Raw genomic sequence first — 19343 nt, 5'->3', positions numbered from 1 at the left:
GTAAAAGCCTTAATTATAGGAGTGTTATTTAATTTAATTTGTTTGTAGATACTCCTCAACAATTATTTACGATGTATTGTATTTTGATGCATTAATAACTATTTATGCAAAAGCAATATCTGAATATTGCAATGGTATAAAGACTTAAGTATAGTATAGATCTGAAATACCAGCCTTCTATACAAGTATGTTTCATCATCTGTTCATACACAGATCTAGAGTTGTCTCACAAAGTTTTTTTTAACCAAAAATACTTTATTGGAGCAAAACCTCTGTAAATTCTAGGGAAAGAGTTTACAGACATTAGTGTACTACAAACTGGCATTGGCAAAAAGCACTCAGTAACAATAGAATGTAAACAAAAATATATCTTAAACTCTTTACCTTGAAGAACTAAACAGATAAAGACCTCAAAGTAAAATCTTACTGAGCTTAGTCAATAATCAGACATCATGACATCAGAATTGGGGTGAGAACTCTGGGGTACATATGAAGACAGATGTGTTTGTCTCCTCCACTGTAGATCTATTCGCTGGGTTGATGGAATAGAAACACCTTGGGAAAGAGAAGAGAGAGAGAGAAAGAAAAACACTATTAAATATAGCTGCAAGCAGCAATGAGGGGGCCAAGCAAACAAGCTGGAGTTGCCATGCAACTCAATGTTGTTACATCAGATATATGGCTCAGATATATGGCTCAATGTTCTTACATCAGATATATGGCAAGTTGTCAAGTCATGTCAAACAACCGAAGACTGGTTAGAATTTAAGTTCCTGTTTAGCAGCGTTGCCACCTATTTCGATTGGCTGTCACGAGCAAACGATTTTGTCAATTGCTTCAGAAAGTAATGCACTAATAAGGTATTCTGTGAAGATGGTCTGTGCCAATTTTGGTGAAGATCGGATCAAATGCGTAACCTGTGAAAATGTTTTTGTGTTTCCGATAAAATCCAAGATGGCAGCTAGATCGATTACAGTGACATCAGAAGTTGCCATTTGTCATCTTTCAGACCTCCCACAGTATTAACAGACACCACTAGTAAGTTTTAATTCCAAACACATCAATAGTTTCAAGCCAAAATGCACTTTTGCTAAGAGGTCAAAGGTCACCAAATTTCTTGAGCATTCTATTTTGACCCTTAGTCCGTGTACCATGTTTGATTTTGATGCCTGAAAGGGTTTCCAAGATATGAGCTCACTTCCTGTTTGGCGGCTTCGCTACCAATTTCGATTGGCTGTTACAGACGCATGCTTTTGTCAATTGTTCCAGTAATGCAAATAAGTAATGCATTGATAGGGCATGGTCTGAAAATAATGTGTGTCAAGTTTGGTGACGATTAGATACAATTTGTGACCTGTGAAAATTTAGTTTCACTTTTGATAAAATCCAATATGGCGGAAAATCCATCATGGCGGAAATTGACGGCATAGGATGTGTAGAACTTGGTCCAAGGATTCCAAAGATACCTCATTTTTGAAAATCAGGCCAATGGGTCAAAAGTTACGCGCATGAACGCACATCCAACTTTGGCCTGTTGGTGGCGCTAGAGGTGCCGGCATGAAACTTGATTTGGTGAAATGATTCATTGGACTGTCCCCAATCAGTGTGCCAAATTTCACAACTTTTTACCAAACGGTTCTATGGGCTGCCAGACTCCCATGGCGGAATAATAGGGAAGAAAACATACAAACACAATAGGTGCCTACACAGCTTCGCTGCTTGGCCCCCAATAACACAAAGCCTCAATTAACGAACAAAACCATCATTCAAGCAATAAATCTTTGTATTATTATTATTATTATTATTATTATTATTATTAAGGCCTTTTATTCAGATAGAACAGTGGCGATGACAGCTACAGTTGGGCTACTGCGCCCCTTCAAGCATGAGAAGTCCCCCATGCCACGATAGCAGCTATTATACAGTATTTGCTTCAGTTCAATAAAGTGAAAATGTTAAATAACAAAATCCAAAAATACTTTACCTCCAGAAACTCCAGGGTTGGTGCCAGTTCTGTAATTCCAGTGTTGCCCCTACAATGTATTCACCAGTGACGCAGCGACACTCCTAGAATTCAAGCACCACTGCAAAAAAGTTACCTAATTTAAAAAAAAAAGACACAAGTAAACTTCGGGAACAGCTGCCATTCGTTCCTCTCCAGGTTTGATGTCAACAAATAATAGTAGGCTAACATTGAAGGCACAGTCAGGGATTCCACAGGAGATTACATTTGTTTGTGTTTATGTTTAAGTTTATTAGCAGATGCAATTTTGTGCAAAAAAAACCTGGATACATTATGTTAACCAAGGAACCAAATTAAATATGCCAGGGGAATTCCCCCCTTAGGTTATTAATAGGGGGGATTTGCACAATTTAGGCAGGGGGGGGTCTTCGATACTTTTTTAAAAAAGTGTTTGATTTTGGGGCCCCCACCACCCTGACGTCATCAGTAATATATACTGCAGTGGGATCATTCACAACAGTGGACATCCTAGATTCTGCTTGACTCTCTCTACACACACACAAACACAGACTGAAAATGATGGCTTATGTGATATGTTTCTATTTCATATATTTTTAAATTCATATAGAGTGTATTTAGTTAATAATGTATTTTTTAGGGCTGTCAAAATAACTGATTCATTTCGATTAATTAATTTGAGAAAAAATAACTGATTAAAAAAAATAAGGCAGATTAATCTATTCTGTATGACCTTTGACCCCGAGCCGTTGTAGTCAGTAACCATTAGACTGTAAAATGAAGGAGAGAGAAGAAAATGTGCTGCCTAGATCATTGATTGGAACATTTACTTTTCAAAAACGGCCTGATGGTGTTGATAAAAATAAAGTGTTGATTAAATAAAGTCCTCTGCAATGTATGTGATAAAAAAAACTTCTTCGAGAAACATTTTGGAATTTTTTTCCTTAGCATATTAGGTCATATCATAGATTATTATGGCCATTATTAAAATATTAATAAAAGAGTTTTTGAACTTTAATGTCACTAATGCTGATTATTCAATGATTAATTTGAATTTAAATATTTAAAATACTTTCACAGCAAAAATCATATACTGTATGTGATTAATTTAGATTAATTAATCACAGAGTATGTAATTAATTAGATTAAGTTTTTTAATCGATTGACAGCCCTAGTATTTTTTAATGTATAGCATTTCACTAGTAATTACTAGTAGCTAAACATATTTAGTAATTTGAATGCTTCATATTGACGTTTAAACTATAACACTTAGGCATATCTTTAATGTGGTGTGTAGGTCTAATTGAGTGCACATTGGTGATGAGTAGGTGTAATTGAGTGCCTGTCACTTTAAGAAAATATGTGAGAGTAATTAGCCTCCCTTCAGCCTGACGGTTTTAGGCTAGTCGCTAGTGAATAAAAGTTGTGCATAGTGCATAAGGATATGTGGATGCAATTCATTATGTTTTCTATGTCATTAGATAAAATTAATGTTCAAAAAACTAACAAGTTGAAGACAATCTTTCTGGGATCAAGTGTTGATGTGACCTGAGCTAGCAGGATAGTTACCAAGGAGCTCTTTCCAGATGTAAAAGTTTGCCATGGTTGCGTAGCCTATTTGCGTAAGCGCAAAGTGGTTCTCTCTCTCTCTCTCTCTCCGTGTGTGTGTGTCTGCATGAGGATATGTTCAATTCAACTCGGTAGTTGACCGTCCGGTCAATAGCACCGCATTCACGCCACTTCATGATTATATTAACGTCAGACAGGCTGTAAAAGTGTATGCGGGAATTTCTCGCATTATGATGGCTAGAGTTGCGGGACTTGAACAAATTATGCGCAATACCCGCAATCCCGCAGTGAAATTTAAGCCCTGCTATTCCCAGATAAATTCCACACATTGTTTCGTTTATGTTTGTTCTATATATACAGTCAATGCTTTCAAGCCCTGTGTTGCTAACATACCTATGCTGTGAAACTAAGGTCTAGCTTATTGGTGGGTTTAATTGAATTTGAGTAATAGGATACGCAACCATTTACATCTGGAGATACTGTAGTTTGTAATTCCTGTAGAGCTCACCAAAATGATCATTACAAGACACTTATCTCTTACAATCCAAGATAGATTTTCTTTGAGTTGTTAGGCTTTTGAGCATTTGTTTTACCAAATGACATGGAAAACATAATTCATTTCATCCATATGTCCTTATGCACCATGCGCAACAACGCAACGCAAAGCAAAAGTTAGCGCAACAAAAGTTAGCTTAAAGGAAAATTCCAGTTTTTAGCACTTTAAGGCCCTTTTCTGGTTTGGTTTGGATGAACTAGAGTGGTGGACACCGAAATTTTGACGATTTTCTGACTCGTTTTGAATCGCCTTTGACTTCTCAGGGTGGCTGGCAATGGGCATACTGTAGTAGGCTACTCAAACATGTCCTAAAACAACCCTTATTGTTCGTTTTCAAAACTGTGCAACTCACCGAGTGGTTAGAGGTGTTCGTTGATTATTAAAAGCAAATATATCGGCGCAATGTATGATTTCCAGCCGTCTTATTTGCTATTGTGGAACTATTCACAACCACTCAATATTTGAACCTGAAGCATAGACGGTGGCGCAGCTATCAACGTGCAATGAGTCTTCCAACAGAAATCAATGGGATTTTACAAAATGCCAAATAAAACCACGACAGAAACTGTATTTACACTCGCTACTTGTTTTGGAACATCAACGAACACCACTAACCACTCGGTGAGTTGCACAGTTTTGAAAATGAACGTTAAGGGTTGTTTTAGGACATGTTTGAGCCTACTACAGTATGCCCATTGCCAGCCACCCTGAGAAGTCAAAGGCGATTCAAAACGAGTCAGAAAAGTCGAGACAGGACCAATCGTCAAAATTTCAAAATCGCAAAACAGGCGATTTTCGAGATTTGAGTTCAGCATTGTTCAGGAGTAGGTGATAATGAGTGCACCTGGGAGGGGTAGCCTAGGCTACATTTCTTTTATTAGCCTACTATTATTATTATCATTATTGATAACGCATTATATACGGAACAGGCGAGAATGCACCTCGATCAACAAGTGTTACTGGGGAGTTTCGCGATATGATTTCAGCATTGTTCAGGAATAGGTGCTAGGCTACGCTCATTTTTAAAAGATGCATTTAATCCAAAGTAATGTCAGCTCTCTATGCAGGGAGTAAGGCTGTCACTTTTTATTCGATATTCGAATATGCATTCGAACATGATGTAAAATATCCGTTGTCGAACTATAAATAAACTATTTGGTTTTTAGTGCCATGTGTAGTGCATTTTTACAGTCAATGATTAGTTTAAGAAACAGTCTTTGGATGGAAACTTTCCCATTTCAGCCTGCTTGTGTTCGTGCTCGCAGGCTGTGCTCGCTGACGTTTCCTTTTTGACATTTTCCTTCTCTAGCCTACAGCAAGCGCACATATCAACAATAAAGTGTTCTCGTTGACTGAAATGGAGGGAAATCTGTGATTTTGTTTGATATTGACATGGCAACGTGTTTTGTTCAGATGCTTGTTCTCTTCCTTTTTGAGAATGTAATGATCCTAAAACTTTACTTGAAAACTTACTGAACATTCTCTGCCATTTATGGACATCTTGACTCCGCCAACGCGCCAACTAAATTCAGAATGTATCACGCGCTAGTGGTTCCTGAACAACAGTCCGTGCGCAACAATCAGATCCCTGCGCGTCATAGGAATTTAAACAAGGCTTCGAGGCAGAGTTTTTGCCTCGAGTAATTTTTGAATTCGAGTTATTTGAGTAACTCGATGAATCGTTTCAGCCCTAATCTCTATCTTCATTAGCCTCAGGCATATGGCATAATCGCCATACTCTGCATTGGGGGTGTCACGGTACATGTATTCGTATTGAACCGAAACGGTACGGGCGTCACGGTTCGGTGCATGAATTTACACGGAGAATACACGGTATACAAATACATAAAACTTGTGTGCGGATTAATTAATGCGGAATTACTGTTAAGTAGGCCTATGAGAGTTCTTTAGCGACACCTAACGCTAATCTGTAGCCTCGCCTTAGCTCTGAAGCTCTGATTGGCGCCTATGTTATTTTTTTGTCAGGCCATCAGTGGAGTCAGAGATAGCAGCACTAAGCGAGTGGTGGCGACCCACAAGAGTTAGAGGACCCGCTGGTCTCTTTATCGCAAGTTTGAGAACTTCAGTTACAGTAGTACAGGCGAGAGAGTGGTGGATAAGACGAAACTGTGTGTCGGCGTTGTTCAGCAGTTGTTGGGTATGTGAGTGGAAATATATCGAACATGCTACACATATTCGAAGCCATCACCCAGATGATGTAGGCTACCAATCACTAGAACGACAATCCCCTGCCAGGCATGAAAACGGGTCAGGGGTGAAAAAAGAGAAGGGCGCCAGTGGTGGGAAATGGCCGTTTCATAGCAAAACAGGCGCTGAAAGTGACATTGTTGCCAATAGTGCATAGCTTCCATGGAGTATGAAGTTGCCTAAAACCAGAGATTTATGAAGAAAACAAACTACAAAATGACTAATTTTTTACACAAAAATACTTATTATTTCTTCTTTTTTTTGGCTTGGGCCTAAGTGTGAAGGGGCCCACTTGCGCTGTTTGGCAACATGCTTCAGCCTGGCCCTCCTATCCTCCTCAGTAATCTACATGAGTTTTCTTTCTTTATTTATTTATTTCTTTGTGCCTGAAGTTATCAGACATTTCATAGGCCTAAAGGACACTTAGAACTATTAGAATAAGTCTGAATATTTGTTGGACCAAACCAGGTAATAAATAAACTTGGGTAGGGTAGACTAGGCTTTAATTTGTAAAATTGGTTTGAAATGTTTTAACCTGCAGCTAGGCTACTTACAGATTGTGGCATTGTGATAGTGTGTCAGGCCACTGAGCGTTTCTTAAAAGATGGCATTACCATGTCAAACACTGTTTTTGTCTCTGAACTCGACAAAACGCACCAGCCCAGTTTAGGAGCATTTAAATCAACTATTTATTTATTCACATTAGCCTTTGCTATACTGAAAAAGTATGCCTATTTGCTTCACCTTTGAGATGGCTCAAACTGCACGTATTCTTCATCAAATGAACTTGTTATGTCTATATTTCTGTTCAATATCGCTAAATTTAACAACAGCCTATGCTACGTTGCTACACCAATCTCAACGTCTTTTTCTGACAGAAGTTGAACGTTTCAACTAGCCCACCTGTGACATCAATAAGCATCTCTCCTCGCCGGGCTCACATTCCAGCTGACATTTCAGACACATCTGTATTTACACAGACAGGGAGGCTATTCCAGCGCAAGCATTCTGTTCGCGTTGCATCCGCGGCAAAATTTAGCTTCCGCTGTTTAAATAGGCTAAATGCATAGGGCCTGCATTCACATAATTGTTGCTGGATCAGACAAGTTTTTTTAATAGGGCTCTTGTCTTACAATGCATCAATGATGTCCCCCCCCCCCCTACAATATTTTCTCATCGGATCTGCGCGAACCACGAAAGTCCCCTATTTTGGATTCAAAACGGCGAATTTCGCCGAAAGGTGAGGAGTTTTCATGCCTGCCTGCGCTTCACCAGCCTTTGGATACACGTACAAATAGGGCCAAAACCTATGGCTTAAATTAAATGATTTCATAATGACAGAAACCTATGTAAATCGCATGGTAATTACCTTTATGTTAGGGTAACTTGTAACTTCTCACATGAGGAGCTGGCAGTGTTAAGTGCATAGACAGTAAAAGAAAGTGTCAACGCTAACCAGGCTAATAAACAAACCATGCTACGATGAGTTAACGAAAATGAGTCAAAGGGTAAAGTCATGTGACTTCTAGTTGCAGTGTGTATATCAAATGAAAGGAGAAATTTCGTTTAAAAGAAGGCAAAACTAGATGTACCGCAGAGCGGTACGAAATATGACCACCGCCCAGTCAAATAAATCTCGCTGAAAGGCATATTTGATTCTATCACTAAATTGCATTGTGCACACTCAATTCTCACTGGTATCTGCTAGACAACAAGTACCAAAACATGATTAGTTCATAGATTTCACATGTAAAATTAATTTTATACAACCCCACCCCCATCTTGCCTGTTCATAATTCTGAGAAATTCTTGAATTGTGTGCATGTGTGTGTGTACATGTTTATGTTTATATGTGTGTGTGCATGTGCTTGTGTGTGTACATGTTTATGTGCCTGTGTGTGTGCATGTGCATGCATGCCTATATATGTCTACTGTGTGAGTATGTGTCATACGTAGGATTACTGTGAATGTATGTGTGTGCGTGTGTATCTGTTTATGCACATGTGTGCATATGGAATGGGTTTACATGACCCCTGGAGGCAAACATACGCAAAAAATTGGTCATCCTAGGCCCTACGGTTCTCAAGATATTCACAGAATACTGTGTCTGCCCTACCCTCCTTTCGGGGGGTCCAGTCCAGCAGGGGGGGGGCTACAGATCAAAACGAAAAGCGATGGTTCCATGCTATCCATGTGGGGTTACATGCCCACCAAGTTTCGTGTACCCCGGTCTTTCAGTGTCCCGGGAATCCTTGTTGGTGTACGGTCACTAAATGTACACATAAATTATTTTATCGTAAGGCCCCCCATGAACGAAAGTCCACGAAACTTGGCATGCATTCGGAGGGTGTCATAATGATCCTACACTTTCAATTTCGTGAAGTTTTGACCATGTCAGCCAGAGATATTGTGATGAAAACGCCTAATGTTTTGCTTTTTAATTTTTAACTAGGTGGCGCTATACATAAAATAAGTGGTAATGGGATAGGTTGACATGCCCCCTTAAGACCAACATACAAAAAAAGGTGGACCTCCTAGGCCCTACGGTTCTCGAGATATTCACAGAAAACTGTCTCCGGCCACCTACAGGCCAGTTGGTGTATAGTAACATAAATTAATTTATTGTGTGGCCCCCCATGAACGGAATTCCACAAATCTTGGCGTGCATTCAGGGGGTGTCATAATGATCCTACACTTCCAATTTCGTGCAGTTTTGACTATGTTAGGTCACAGATACCTTCAATTACAACAACTCATTTTTACTTTTTTGTGTTTAACTAGGTGGCGCTATACATGAAATGAGTGGTTATGGAATGGGTTGACATGGCCCCTTGAGATCAACATACAAAAAAAAAATGGTCCTCCTAAACCCTACGGTTTTCGAGATATTCACAGATTTGTTTTCAAATCCTGCTTAGACACAAATCTTGTCTATATTTCTAAGGTACCAAAATGCTGATTTAGTTATTGTTTCGATGTGCTCATTGAAACTAAGATCTCCATCCATTGTTACACCAAGGTTTTTGACACAGGTTCTGGTTTGAAGTGCTCTAGATTCCAAATAGGTGCTGAGTTTCAATTTCAATTCCAAAACAGAACTCTGTCTTGTCTTTATTTAATTGTAGGAAATTATGTTGCATCCAGCAATTCACTTTTTCAAGACATAGACACAATGGGCCAATCCCAAAGTGAGCCCTGAGGACTAAGGACTCACAGACTTAATTGATCTCAGGTGCTAAGTGAGTGAGTGCACTCTAAACCCAGATTTAGTTGTAACAAATATGTTAGGTGGTCACTACTAATGTGTGTTTTGTGAAAACTATGTCATAACTAAAAGAAATGAGTTGATTGTACTATTTAAGTGAAATATACAGTGCACTGATCATGTTAAGCAGAGACAACCCACACAGCAAAAGATCCGCCGCGGAGGCTCCGCACTGCATCCACTCCGCATCCGCGATTAAAACCTTACCTCCGCGGCGGGTCCGTTTGGGATCCGCAAATTAATACATAAATCCGCCGCGGACCCGCAACGGACTCAAAGGCTCATCTGGCCCGGGTCCTCTTGCTGTAGGATAAAACTAGGCAACTATAGGATAAAAGTAAAACTATCACTAGGCCTAGCCTAGGCTACTACAGCAATATAGGCCTACGATTAATCTGCATTGCCTCGTATTTTTAACTTAACAATACTGTCAATAAACCTAACAGAAAAGGTTTAAGTCAAGACATCAATTTACTGTACAAACGTGATCACTACTCAATGGAAATATAAAATGGGCATTTATGGAAAGTTACAGGTTATAAGCTATTCTGTTTTTGTTAAGTAGCCTACATTGCCTAGGCTACTTTACAGTCATTTTGTGGTCAAAACCTAATCTGGTGCTTTATAGGCCTAGGTCAGTGCAGACATGAAATATTTTATCTAATAGGCTACAACTTCAATGAAATACTGCGCTACTGCGCTCAGAAAATGAATAACTGGTGAATGACAAGAAGTTCAATAAAAAGATTGTTTAATGCTTATTTCTCCTATTACTCCATTTGTGTGGATGGAGGCGGAACACATCTCCTCGTTGCCCGATCGACCGCCGATTGAAACACCTGATTGCGTGTTTGGTGACCTCAGTGTCCGTGGCAGACTGTGTCACCATGTTTTTCCTCACAGCACCTGTAATCAAACAGACAGATATGTTTATGTTTATGGTATGTAGCATCCAAAGCCAAGTATGCTTACACAATACAATATATGAGATAGGTATTAAGGAGATTAAATTTAAAAAGAAACATGACTTACAAAGCTCCTCTGTTTGCTGCACGTTGGTGTGGCTGGTGTGGGGGTGGAGGGAGTTGAGGAGGGACTGCCGTTCCTGGCCCATAGTGAGGTGGGCGGTGTGCGAGAGGGGGAAAAAAATTGTATTAAATGGTAGTTATCTGTTAACCATGACTGATAATACACATGGGGCCTTTCTATTCACTAATATTTCAGAGATCAGTCCCTACCTTGAGTAACTCTCCGTATGTTAAATGCAGGTGCAGGTGCAGGGAGTTGGGGTGGTGAAGAGTGTTGCGGTCCTGCCCCATGGTGAGGTGCTAAGGGAGATAAATGGTTGTGATCTGTTAACCATGGTAGGCTGAGAGCTACAGGGCCAAACAATGGCATACAAAAACAAATCTCTGGTCATGCTGGACATGAATTTGTATGTTTCAATATTTTGGTATGCACTATCTATATCAACTCCATGAATGGATTGACTTTGAAATCAATGTGTTTCAATACAATCTGATAATAATGAAGGAACTTTTCAGGCAATATTGCATGAATGCAGATGTTTTAACTGACAAAATATTTGGCTGAGATTTTGAAAGTAATGGATAAAATATGCAGAAAATCTGAGATTGTAATGCAGATGCAATCTGTTGATCTGAAATGGAGTGACTACTGCTGTGTTAATATAGATGGGGCCACTGTATTCAATACTATTTCAGAGATCAGTCTTTACCTTAACAGTTTTCTCCAGGTTGAGGGGTAGTGACTCAAGAGAGGGGAATGTCTTTAGCACTAAGAATGTTACCATCTCTAATATTAATATGATAACTATGATTTAGTTAATCATATATATATTATATATAACTATGATTTAGTTATTTCAATGTTAAGAGATTATTACTTACTTTGCCAGTGCAATTGGCTTGGGCTTGAGGCTTCAACTGATATACCAGGCGAGTTGGAAGGTACCTCAGAGATGCAAAGTCACCATTTTCTGGCTCTTCACTGTCATCAGAGTCCCCGAAACGATGGCTGTTGCATAACGATATCATTATGGTTATTGCAATCCCAAAATTTCCAAATGTGCATATAGTACAAGCAGACCCGGCGGCAGACACAAATTCACGGGCGGGCATTACACCTTTCCAGGGGGGGCACTGGAACTTAAATTGATCACGGTAGTTTAAGCTTACACTTGACAAAACATTCCAATATGAAAATGTAGATCCAATTGTTGTAAAATGGTGCAGCTCCTTTAAGAGAGCCCCAATGCAGGGATGGAGAGAGAGAAAGCGAGAGGGGATATGTGTGTTAGAACTGAGATGCGTGTGGAAAAAGTAGACGTGCTGTTGAGACTGGAGCTAGTCATATTAAAAAAAAAAATGGAAAAATTAATCCGCAGATAAAACCAAAATCCTCGTTCATTTGCTAACCACTTTCAGATAGAGTGTTAGGGAGTTAGCCCCGAAGTTACGGATAACTTCGGCCCTGGAGTGGTAAGCTCCCTGTTCTCCGACTAGGTCAGAAGAAAAAAACTGTAAAGGTTAACGCTATCAAACAAACCCAGAAACTACTAGGCATACTTCTACTAACTACGATATGAGATATAGCCTACCTGCGAGCCGATAAGCTATATTTGTCATCGGATGACAGGGGTTAGTGCAGAAGTGAAGTAGACTGCGCCACGTAACCTCCTCTCCATTTGGGTGATGGGCTTACCTAATGTTCCTGATTAATTAGCTACGGAATAATACAGATTTTACAAGTTTTATTTGCTACTTGCTAGACAGACAAACGTATAGGCTAGGCCTACATTTAATAAGTGTTCAAAATCAATCTATGGGATTGGGGTTGGTTGGAGCAGCCAAGCTCGTCCAGGGCGGGCACAGATGACTTCCAGGACGGGCCTGGCCCCCCAAAGCCCCCCTATGCCGCCGGGACTGAGTACAAGCATCTCTGGTCTATTTTGGAATGCTACGGGAATGTGTTCACATTACTTTTTAACAACCCAGAAAGTATCTTACTTGATCAAGCAAACCCAACAGAGGCAATCGTAACGTTAGATGCTAGAATCCAGCCGATAAAAGTTGACGCTGCAGAACAAACAAAATAGAAGATGGGGACCAAGTTCCATAACGTCACAGTTAAGTTACGTTAGCATAATAAATCACAAACAGATGCCAATAGTTGTCTGAACCGACTTAAACAGTGATTAAAATGCTGAGGCTTTCATTACAAAGATGGCAGATAGACACTAAAGTTACGTATGAGACCAAACTTGGCAAAATGCAAACGTTAATGCACAGCTAGCTAGAGGCTAGGGCTAAACCATTATCAGTGACTCAACATGCTAAAGTTGTAGGTAGCTATCATAGCAGACGAGTGCTTCACTGACTTCATTGACTGAAATACCAGTGCCAGTATCACCTTAATCAATGTTTGCATCGCAAACGTGATTTCAATATATGTATAGCACTAATAGACATTAGCAATAACTTATGCAATTGCGCCTAGCAGCATGCTAGCTAGCAGCTATATGCCGCTAGCATAGTAGCACTATATGGACAACAGCGACACATTAAAACAGACAAGACCAGACTAATGTTAAATAACAATGTGTGTTTTTTAAATCACACTACCATAACATATTCTACCGAAATTGCTATCCCATTTTAAATCAGATAGGCTACAGACTCATATGAGCATCACAGCTAACAATAACGTTAACTTAGCCTGTTGCACAAAATGACAAACGTCTCTGGTTGCACTAACGTTAACGTTAGTCCTAATATCAAACAACGTCATTACAATCAATAAACATGATGATTATAAAACCACAAGGGCCAATGTTTAGCTATTGTGAATGTCGCAATATATAATAAATATTACTTACTCGAGAGGGTTCAGCGCAACCGTGTCCCAGCAAAGAAAATATCCACTAGTATGACTCTTCTTGGCTCTTGGTGTACAGTCATGTTCAACCGTTACAGTAAAGGCGCGTCCGCGCCCGCGGATCCGACATGAGTCCACTCAGGATCCGCTGTTTGACAGTAGAATTTCCGGGGCCGCCTGGAGGCAGAGCTGATCCTCTGTGCGGCACCAAAACGAATGCGACAGTCACGCGGGTTTGGCGACTTGAAGGCGGATCCGCCTAGGAGTCTACTGCTGTGTGGGAACGATAAATGTTATGTTTTTGCAAGGCAGAGGAGGGGTCTAAAAAAAAATTCTGCCCATCAACCGTTCCTCCTGCTTCTCAGTCCAGATGAATGACTCCATGCCTCGTGCTGCTGTGACAAATAGGCTACTACATCAAATGGTGGGTGAACTTTCTGATGAACTTGTTGAAAAATTCAAATTCTGATGAAATAACCGAAAATTATGTTCAGTTTGACCAATAGTTAACTAAATGTTTGTTTACGTGATTAACTTACATTAACCTGAGAAAAGTAAGGTAACGTTAGCATGCTAGTAGTCTTTCGGACAGTTAGCTCATGGTACACTGTAAAAAGTTTCTGTAAATTTACACCCAGATTCCAACATTATTCACCTGTTTACTTCAATAAACAGGACTTTCCAGTCATTAGTAAGACAAATGTGTAAAATCAGGCTCCAACATTGTTATTTACCATGCCCGTAATGTTTATTCTGGAACACACGTACTTCCCGTTATCTATTAACGTTACCTTCGAGCTGGTGATGGGAAGCTGTCTGCTGAGAGAAGACGATACGTTGGAATCATACCCAAACCCATCAACACAATAAGGTGAGTTTATCTGTCATCTTTGACCAGAAATACAACGTTTGAAAGCACACTGGTCATGTTTATACAAGTTGTATAATACAACATCTCTGAATGTTACCCTGCTGAAACGAAGTTAGTAGCAGTGCTATTCAGCTAGCCAAACCCACGCTTTCGCCCTTAAGCCATGCGTTATCGTTATCACTTGTTGATCAAATTTTACGTTTCTCCATTGCAATCTGAAGCCATCTAAAAGTATTGGTATGAGTAGGGTATGCGAAGTTTTTTAAAGTTTAACTCGCGTGATTTACTGCTATAACACTGTTTGCTAGCTAAGTCTGCTTAGCATCATCAGTTTAATAAACCAGTGGCCAAATAAACAATATGGCACAAACGGATCAGTGTAGTGTGACTACTGCTTTCAGTGTTTACTTGTATGCATGGATTTCGCCCGTGCTGGTAATTACTAAAAGTTGTGTTAAGTCCTTCAGTTGACAGTTTAGAAAGCTAATGCTAGTTAGTAGCCTAGCTAGCTTTCCATAGCAGAGGTGGTTGCATGACACGTGTATGGTATTCCTCCTGAGTTCATTTGAGCTAGCGGCATGCAACAGGAAGATGTTTACATGTCATATATGTGGGCATCAGTCCACTGCGCTATTTTATGTGAGCCATACCTAAATTCATGACAATATACCCAATATAGACCTTCCATGCTGTGTTCCAGATTGCCAAATTAAAGAGACATGCAGGTCTTGAATTTCCCCTGGGGATCAATAAAGTATCTATCTATCTATCTATCTATCTAGGTCTTTAGACACACATATATAGAAACCATAAACAATGTGGTTTTGATAAGACAGACCATTTCAAAAGCAAGCACCCTCACTTTGCACACACATACACACATTCCTCACACAAACATCTTATCACACCCGCCTCATCACTTTTAATCATTCAACGGCAGACACACACACACACACACACACCTTTCATACTCACCTTGCAGACAACTCACATTCACTCACTCCTTACACACACACAACACACTCACAGAGATTACATTCACTTTCTCACTCACACACACACACACATGAAGAGTTGTTCAGTGCCTTTCTTTTCTTTTGCTAAGGGATGTGCGACTGTAGCTGATGTTGAGTCTTCCAAGCCTACCTGTGACGCCTCGCCTGATATTACTAGGTATGTTTGTTTTCATTCACTAGAGTAATAATGATCAACATATATATATTTTTAAATCAACTTTTGAACACTAAATGTTTTTTTTTTTTTTTTTTTTCTGTATTGAATTTTGTTTGGACAAAATCCTAAAAGGAATCTAATCATAGTTGAAATGTGGATCTATATCTTAAATTTAATATGATAAATTCTTTTTTTCAGGTGAACGACAAGGTAATCATCAAAAGTGGATGGTCAGCATTGAATCCTTAATCGTTTGTGAAGGGTCCAACCTCGCCACATTTCTAACAGGGATTATGACATGTTTCTCCACCTTCTACAGTATATTCTGAATCTGCAATATCAGGAGGAGGCAGCGTGCACCCTTGAATTCTTCCAGAGGTAAGTTCATGTCACACTTTCGAACCAGAGTTTGTTTTATGTGTGGTATGTATTGGGGGTTGTGTAGTAGTCTACTATGTAGTTATAAGCACTACTATGCAGGATTACACCCTCTGAAGAGAGCAATCATGCATAGTACTGCTGTAATAACCACATAACACTATACTTCTACTTTATACAACTGATTAAATCAAATATAAATGCAGTTACAGTAAGTAATAAATGTCAGTTAATTTCATTGTGAGAAAGTGTGTTAACGTTACAAATTCACATCCGATTCATTCACTTTGGCACAATTTTCCTCTACATGAATCCTAGTGTACCCTATCAGTTTTTGTAACTCTCTCTCTCTCTCTCTCTCTCTCTCTCTCTCTCTCTCTCTCTCACAGAAAAAGGCCCAGAAGAAGCCTAAGAACAATCACTAATAAGTAAAGTGAATGTTACTTGATTTCTCATGAATGTTACTTGATTCCCTCCCTGATTATCATTTATTCTCATCTCTTACTTTAAATTCTTCTGGACATAATCTGTCAGTTTATTCATTCTCACATGTACACAAGGCCAATGCGATGCAATGATATTGATAATTGATAAATATCTGTGATGATTATTCTGTATCTTATTTGATTTTGAAATAGTTTAGATAACATGTCTACATTTTACATACATATGTGATACACAAGCCTAATGCGATGTTTTTATTTTCCATGATAATTCTTTTGTACCTTATTTCCGATTTTTGAAATACAACTAGATCAATGGTCTACATTTTACATTCATACGCGATACCACGAGCCTAATGCGATGTTTTTGTTTTTCATGATAATTCTTCTGTACCTTATTCCTTGTTTTTTGAAATACGATTTTCAAAATACTACTAGATAGCGTGTCTACATTTTAAACGGGCCTAATGCAATGTATTTGTTTTCCATTGTAATTCCTCTGTATCCTATTACCTGTTCTTTGAAATCCGATTTTCAAAATACTACTATGTATCTACATTTTACATTCATACATGATACACGAGCCTAATGCGATGTTTTTATTTTCCATGATAATTCTTCTGTGTCTTATTCCCTGATCCTGAAATACGATTATAGTCAGTCTACATGTTCCTGAATTACTATTTACTATTATCTTGCTTCATGTCCCTTCATCTTTCAAAGATTACTTTACTGTTAGACTGTCAAGTAAGTGCTGTGAAATAAAATATCTGTTAAACTACAAATAAGTAACTGATGTGAAAAAATTTATTTTTATCTTTAAAATGTTGATTTGAGAGTGGATGAACTCAATATATGGAACTTGTTTCCTGTAATTGTAAAAAATTAAAGACCTGTTGTGTAACTAAAGTGAAGATCACATTTTTTTCTTGTTACCCAACATGAAAATGATGTTATATACTTAACAGGAATTTAATGTTATGGTAGTCTGCCGTTAAACAACGGGCAGCTCCTGGAAGTCCTGCCAGTTGTTTCCTGTTAATTTACAGGAAATTAATGTTGTTATTTTACATTAACTTAATGTTAAACCAGGGCACCGTTAAATAACAGGAACTTCCTGGAAACTCTGCTGCCAGTTGATTCCTGTTTTTTTACGGGAAATTTTCTTACAGTGTAGCTACCTTCCAATGGGTGTGTATGCCAGATTATAACAATATCACATATGTTTTCGTGTAAATATACTTGTCTTGGTGCTACTAAGTTTAATTCAGACTTTATCATTGAAATAGGTGTTTCTGTCTGTAGACTGTTTTAGCTAACCATAGCAGCACATGTTGGTTAGCTTTTGGCTAATGTTAGCCGATGTCCATTCACTTATTTGTTGCATTCATAGGTGATATAACAAACTTTTATTTCAACTGTGTAAATGAACATGGACTAAAAAAATGTTTTCTTATGTTCTTTTTTATAGGTTCTTCATCTACAGTGGATGTGGAATATTTATGAGTTTAAATGTTGTTTGTTCATGTTTTATCAATAATAAAAGGCATTCCTATACATTGTGATGAATTTCTTTTCAATTTTTAATAAAACAATTAAATTAATACAGTACCCTAATCTTAAAATAAAAAAACAATAGGCCTATCTACAGAACTTAGTTCATATTTTAATGAATTTGTTAACATGCATTTTAACCTAGTTATTTTATACAACTGCAACTTCTGAAACAATAAGTTAAGTGAACTAAAGATTTTTAGTAAAGACTACTAATGTAAGCTTAATTTGTCTACAGCATCAACATAAGGTTGTTAGTTGACACAACTAAACATGTTTAGTTTTATGTTTTGTAAAAACTAGAATGGTTTAAGGCAATCGGTTTCCACGCAATTTTCTAGTAATGACAACTAGTTCGGGTTTAGAGTGTGTGTGAGACCACATGGGCTCAAATAGGTATAAATTGAATTGGGACAGCACTTCACAATGGTTAATAACAAAGACATTGCTGACACGTGCACTATGCACGTGTGTCGTGCTGTTGTTTACCTTTGTCATTTCTGGATTTCTCTGGTCTCCGCGGTAAACGTCACAACGCTTTGAACTGTGGGTAATTATGTAACGGTATTATAAGCAGGTAATTCAGGACCCTTGTATCACACAACAACTGAAGAGCCAAATTTATAAAAATACAAGTTTATTAAAGATTCTCTAAAAAAACAACAATCATGTAACACTTTATCGTTTTCTGAAATCAATAAGCTACCAGGAAATAGCAGAGCGTGGCTGCTAAATGTGCAAAGGGGCAGAAAGTGCAAAAAGGCAAAGGTCCATGTGACACCCTTAATACAGTGGGTAAGGGGGGTCTTAATTTCTACGTCAGGGAGTGCAGTGGGGAATACAAGGCAAATGCTAGATTTAAGGTCAATTGACAACTTCTAATTACGCCACTAGGCAACGGCACAACAAGCACACAATTTAGTGACTTACTGAACACACTAGTCACATAAGGGTTAAACGCTGTAAGGTGACAAATTCCTACACACCACTGGGCTATAAGCATAAAGGTCACACCCACACACACACACACTGGAGTGACTTTTTGAATGAATTAATCACATAGGGGTTTAAACACGGTAAGGTGACTTGATACACACATAGGTGATAACACACTCCAACAAAGCATCTGTCTCAGACCCCAGTTTACACTCCTAAAGGCAGCGAAATTATGACCCCAGGTCGTAAACCCCTGTACTGTAGGCAGCCTTGTATAATTCACTATACCCCAAAACACAATTACTTTAGTCCATGCCACACACTGAAAATGTCAATAAGAATCGGAAAGCAGACTCAGTTCTGTTGAGCTTATGTCGTCCATAGACCCAGCCCCCGACTTGTCGTCCAATCCGTGAGCAGCGGCAGGGTTGTAACTTTCCCGATCGACCATTCGAACCCGCCTCCACGAATCGCGCTGTGAAAAGCAGGAAGTGTAATCAGCGTCACAGGCG

The 19343-nt window shown here is 38.9% G+C and overlaps 2 long non-coding RNA genes across 2 annotated transcripts; one reads left to right on the top strand and one right to left on the bottom strand.

Annotated features, from left to right (window-relative positions):
* Window positions 1-11481: 11481 nt before the first annotated feature.
* LOC125309748 lies at window positions 11482-13606 on the bottom strand. The gene is made up of 3 exons (XR_007196183.1): window positions 13478-13606; window positions 12609-12677; window positions 11482-11616 (listed from the first exon to the last, which is right to left on the bottom strand). It is a non-coding gene; the product is annotated as an uncharacterized LOC125309748 (long non-coding RNA).
* A 597-nt stretch (window positions 13607-14203) lies between these two features.
* Window positions 14204-16650, top strand: LOC125309663. Its single transcript, XR_007196167.1, has 4 exons — window positions 14204-14347; window positions 15453-15520; window positions 15719-15898; window positions 16288-16650. It is a non-coding gene; the product is annotated as an uncharacterized LOC125309663 (long non-coding RNA).
* Window positions 16651-19343: the final 2693 nt, after the last annotated feature.

This window comes from Alosa alosa, chromosome 16, assembly GCF_017589495.1.
Source record: "Alosa alosa isolate M-15738 ecotype Scorff River chromosome 16, AALO_Geno_1.1, whole genome shotgun sequence".
Lineage (NCBI taxonomy): Eukaryota > Metazoa > Chordata > Actinopteri > Clupeiformes > Clupeidae > Alosa > Alosa alosa.
Note: the sequence above shows the minus strand (reverse complement) of the source record. Positions and strands in the feature narration are given on the sequence as shown.